The sequence below is a fragment of the Canis lupus genome, chromosome 8 (genome assembly GCF_011100685.1).
Source record: "Canis lupus familiaris isolate Mischka breed German Shepherd chromosome 8, alternate assembly UU_Cfam_GSD_1.0, whole genome shotgun sequence".
Lineage (NCBI taxonomy): Eukaryota > Metazoa > Chordata > Mammalia > Carnivora > Canidae > Canis > Canis lupus.
In genome coordinates, this window is record NC_049229.1 from 11,276,777 (window position 1) to 11,282,821 (window position 6,045).

The following is a 6,045-nucleotide window of genomic DNA, read 5'->3' on the forward strand; positions in this document are numbered from 1 at the left end:
TGTCGTTCACTAGCCTAGAGAGAAGACTAAAGAAGCCTGGCAAAGCAGTGCCACCAAACTCTGTAACACCACAGAGCCCAAGCAACCTCTTTCCCAACAGAGCATAACACCAGGGCGAACACTGTTTCCTTTCCTGTGGCAATGTACTAGGTGGCCAAGGCAAGACTCTGCCCTCAGAGCAGAGCAGGGCTGTCAATGCTGGGAAGGGGGTGCACATAGAGACATTTTACAACCAGCACAGACCCAGAAGGAGTCTCGGGCACTTTTGAGACGTCTCCCCGGGACTCCCAAGAATACCTACAAGGTGAGGGACTGTTGAGAGAGAGTGATGCAGACGGAGTCCTACAATCCAATAAAACTCTGTATTAAGGACAAAGTTGCTCATTGATTCATATAGCCTGGAGACAGCTGGGTCACATTTCTTTGGAAATATGCTTTTGAAGGGTGTATCAAACATGTTCTACTTCAGTAATTCTCAGCCTTACTTGCCTTGTTGCAGCCACTGCAGTGCTTGCAAGCTCTGCATGGGCTCTGATGGGCTTTCAGTGGCTGACACTGTCTAGCCTCTGCAAGCTGTTCACTTTCTTCCTGGGGCTCTTCTGTTGATGCACAGGCATCGTGCATCACCTCGTGATCCAACGAGATGTCCGTGTTGCTCGTAGGAGCAACAACCTAGAAATGCAAGATAGTCAATCCCATTGTTGAAACCTTTGACCATCAGGAAACCAGAGTTGTCCCCCAGTGGGGGAGAAATTGTTCCATCTTTCTCTCCTACCCCAATACAATGTATAGTCCCTAAGATGGTTTCACGGAAGATGGTTTCATCGTATGGAGCAAGGAGGTATAGAGAAGAGACCTGTAGCTTGACCCATGGAACGGGACATCCAGTGTGCAGATCACTGTGTCTCGTAGTTTAATGATTACCAAAAAGCATCCACAACAGAGGAGGATTTCAACAACCAGGGGAACAGATGATTTAACCTACAGATATAAGCCAGTGTCTCTTCTGAGCTGCCCTTGTGTTCATGTGGTGATCCCATAAAAAGAGTGAATGACATAGCAAGGAAGGACCCTATGCATGGGCCCACAAGTATGGGCTCTCCCTTACCAAGGCTGCTCTATCTACTAGCACTGAAAGAAGCAGAGATTGATACCAATTCCATGATATGAAGCCATGTTTCAGTGAGACCAGCCAGCCACTTTCATGGCAGGACAAGTATATTGGTCCCTTTTACCCCAGCATACAGTAATTCGTTTTTACTGGAATTGATATTTAACTCTACATATGGGTTTGTTTTCCCTTCCCAACATGACTTCACCTGCATAACCATCTGAAGCCTTGCAGAATGCCTGACATCTTGATGCAGTAGCTCCCATGACATTACATAAGACCAAGAGACCCATTTTCCATCAATGGCAAAAGATGTGTGACAATAGGATTTACCATGTGCCTGCTCGTCAAGAAACAGCCAGTCTAAACAGAGTGGTGAAATGGACTAGGAGAGGCTAAGTCACCACCTTGGGGGAAAATACCCTGTGGAATTGGAGCACTCTCCTCTGGGCATGCAATATATGTGTTGAACTATCAACCAATATATAGTGTTAATGTTCCCAATAGTTACAACACATGAATGCATTAGGGAAGCATGGTCTCTCTCGTCATCACTCCCAGAAACCTTCTTGTGGAATTTGTGTTTTCCATCCCTACAAACAGAATTTTCCAGGTGTAGAGGCCTTGGTGCCCAGAGATCCCCGTAAGGATTCCACTAAACCTGAGCCAAGTTAGTCTGGGTTTCTTATGTTGTTGAATCAGCAAGCAAAGAAAGAGTTACTGTAACTGAGTACCACAAGGAGCTATATAGTTGCTCTGTGCAATGTGAGCAGGGAAGAGTACATCTGAAATTTACAGGATTCACGAGGATTTATTTTGGTGCATCCATAGGAAACGGGTAATTATAGCAATCACAGCTCTCAAGGACAAAGCAAGAAGGACCTCAGACCCTCGGGAATGTAGATCTCAAATTATACTACTAGGCAAGTGCAATGCATATCAGTGGCAAACTGCTGGCCAAAGTGTTAGAAATCTAAAATGGGAGGCAGAAAACGAAGATGGTGAATGTCAGTTATGGCCTTAGAACCAGCTGTAATTATGGGACTGCATCTTATTTCACTAGCCCTCTTGCCTTGGATCTTTTTGGAAATTTCAGCTGCTACCACTTGAGGGAAACTTCTGTGACTGACTAGACTCAGAGCAGGGGAGACTTGGAAGACTCAGATTTAGACTCAGTCCTTCAAGGAAAAAGTGAGGGCCTTTTGTTCTCAGGAAAACAGAGGCCCCAGAGTATATTAAGTGAGCCAGATGACAGAGGGCACAAGCAGGCTGCTTGGTACTGGGGTGGACTGCATTAGGCCGTTATTTTTTTTAAGATCTATTTATTTATTTTAAGATGACTCATGATGGGGGTGGGGGGAATGGGAGAGGCAGAGGGAGAGGGAGAGAGAAATTTATGCAGATGCCAAGCAGAACCCATGAGGGGCTTGATCTCATGACCCTGAGATCAGAGACCCGAGCCAAAACCAAGAGTCTGATGCCTAACCAAGCATGCCACCCAAGAACCCCTGTGTTAGAACATTCTTTTTTTTATTTTATTATTTTTTATTTTTTTGTGTTAGAACATTCTAACCACCACGTTGGATCTCTTGGCTTCAGTTGTCTCTTGCTATAGCTGTGACTGTAGCAAGCGGCTTCACAAAGGCATAGCCTGACAGTACTTTGCCTCTCACGCATGCTGTGCCAGTGCTCACCTGTTACCTTGGGACTTCATTGATACCAAGACATAGATGTTCACTTTTAGAAATTCACTTTTAGAAAAGGAACTTTTACATATGCACACCTAGGTGTGCAGGAAAATTAACTCTGTAGAGTAAAACTTTTAGAAATTCACTTTTAGAAAAGGAACTTTTACATATGCACACCTAGGTGTGCAGGAAAATTAACTCTGTAGAGTGAAACTTTGACCAATGGGATATGGGAGTGAGGGATAAATTCTTCCCCTTTTTTCCCCTAGAGGGACATTCCTAAGACATTGTTTACATGGCTCCATGGAATATGGTCCTGTGATAACAAATAATTAGTTGTGTCTACTGGTGACCAGCTCAAGACGCTTTCTTGTATTGGTTCTATCTCCTTTTCTATCTCACTTCCCTTGTCCTTCACTCCTGATTCTTGATGAACCTTCCCTAACAAAATAGTGGCACATGAACCCTTGCCTCAGGCTCTGCTTTCTGAGGAATCCAAGCTAAGAAAGTTGTGTTTCTGATAGTAAAATAGATAACTGTACAAAAATGGAAATATTCCCCTCCACAGAAAAAAAAGATAAGTCAAAGTTTAAGCCTAACCATGGTACTTGGTACTATGGTACCAAGTGTTCAGATACCACAGGACATCTCCTTCAGAGTTCCAGAAAACTTTTGTTTAGAATTCAAGAGTAGCAAACACTAATATAAGGATTTGGGTTGGCCCAGGGTAGCCTGGTAAGAAGGTGAGGGTGATCTTTAATGCCTCTGCAGACATTCTTTCAGCATCTTGCACTCCTCCCCTAAAACATTCAGTGCTATGTTCTCTTTTCTGTGTTCTTTATCCCAACCCTTTTAGCTACATGTTATTTGGAAATGGTCACTTAAGATTTGTATTTGAGTGTTAATGACTAGTGGAGCCTAATCTGGTAGTCCTCCAAGAACCCCAGGAGGTTTTTATATAATAACCGCTTAACTCAAAAGACTGTGTTTCTTTCTTTTTAAAAAGATTTTATTTATTTATTCATGAGAGACACAGAGAGAGAGGCAGAGACACAGGCAGAGGGAGAAGCAGGCTCCCTGTGGGGACCCCAATGCTGGGCTCGATCCCAGGACCCCAGGATCACTACCTGAGCCAAAAGCAGATGCTCAACCACTGAGCCACCCAGGTGCCCCAAAAGACTGTTTCTAATGGTGGAATTTCTGACATCAACACTTGGCTGGTAGAGATAGATTTGAGGGTTCCTTTTAAAAAATCACATATCCAAGTCTTACTTCGCATTCATTTCTAGGATTTAGTCCAAGCTATATTTACTATGTCCTTTCAGATTATGATCATTAATGATTAGGTGAAAGTTTGTGTGTGTGTGTGTGTGTTGGGAGGGTAATCTTAGTTTTTCCCCACCATATTACCATTAAATTCTTAACAATAAAGTTGAAAGTTAAAATGATTTTATATGAGCAGGCTTATATCTACCACTTAGATTTTTCATTACTATTTTACTAGTCTTGCTTTCTTACATATCTATCCACCCAGTGACCCATCTTATTTTTTGAAGCATTTCAAAGTAAATTGCAGGCATCAGTACTCTTTTCCCTCAATACTCCCCTGGCTAGATTTTCCTCCTAAGTAGTCTGCATGTCGGGACAAAGCAAAAAAGAATTCAACTACTGCTGCTTAAAAACTCATTCATTACTTTAGGAATCAAGACAAAGTGAAATCCATGGATGGAATGAATGCGCTTGCCTCCTATTGTCTCTCGAGCAAGGAGGTGACTAAAACCGTGAACATACGTTTCCTGGAAACTGAAGTCCTGACTCATTAATCTCTGTAGGAAGAAGAAGCCGTCAAACATTAGTTCCTAGGTAGCCATATGCTATAGCAAAAATTAGCTCTCAGTTGTTTACTCTAAATATTCAAATCGTTTTGCAGTATCTTTGTGTTTCTAGGTGTTTGAAGCTATAAATCATTATCTTAAACTAAGTACGAAGTTTGAGTCAGAACAATGTAAGTTGTCTGATTGCATTCCTGACCCACAGAGATACCCTTTGTGGAAAAAAACAAGTTGCCCCATCTTGACCCTTTCTAAATTTATGTTCTCCCTGACAGAGCCACCAGCCGTGAGTTTGCAGCTTCTCTACCAAGTGTCCTTGACAACTTCGGCCCCTGTGCTCTCTCATGCCCAGCTGGCACAGAGCTATTTACAACCACACAGTCAAGCACTTAATTGTTTATTTATTTTGCATAGAATGGTCCTGTCTCCCTCCTGGTGTCTAAGTTCTCCGAACATAAGAAGCCTGTCTTCTGAATCTTCTACATTCAGTGCTGGCTGCTGGGCACAGTGCTAGGCATACACCTAAGACTTTATATATCTTAAAGCTTTCTTACATCCTCTCATTTAAAGTTAATGCATGTAGTAGACTGCGTGGCCTACTTGCTTCCAAACAACTGGCTCTGGGTATTTTCAAAGGGTTTCTCCCCGGATACGTGATCACGGCAGTTAATATCAGCCAGAGTACTTTCCAATAAGTCCACAGGCAGTCATCATGAGCAGGGACTTAGAGACAGGGCTTTTCTGTGTCAGAGCCAGAATTCAGAAATGCTCTGCTTTTCTTGGGTAAAAAAGACCCAGGGTTTTTCTTTTCAACACCCATTTGCACTGACCTCTTTTTCTGGCTTCTCAGTAAAAGGATTAAGGACTCAGGAAGCATTGGGGGAAGAAATGGCTTGTTTAGCTGGAGAGGGGGCTTGGGCAAGTCTGACGTGGTGGGGGTGGAAATGCCATGAAGGAGCTACTATTGCTCTGTTTCTGGCAGTTCTACCAACTCAGCTCCCTTGAGAACTCTGGGCCGTCCCACAGGGATGTGCATGGCAGTATGTCTTTTATGTACATTGAGTAAGCACATCCTAGGAGTTAGCAGGACATCGGGGTGCTAAAGCGCTGGAGCAATTCATTCACCAACACCTTACTACCCAAATCACATATGTCAACTTCCAGAGGGTCCATTCTCTTCTGACAATGTAGTCAATGGCAATGTGTCAGTCCTTACATGTGACACCTTGTGGGTGTTTAGCTCAATAATAAATACACTTATGTACTTAAAAAAATGAAAATAGATTCAGGCAATAGATGAATGTGCCTTTCTTTCTTTTAAATTTCCCCAGAGAAACTTCCTTCTCATTCTGAATTTTATAAGATAGAAAAATCATCTACAAATGCACTGGAAATATTGAAAATAATTTCACTG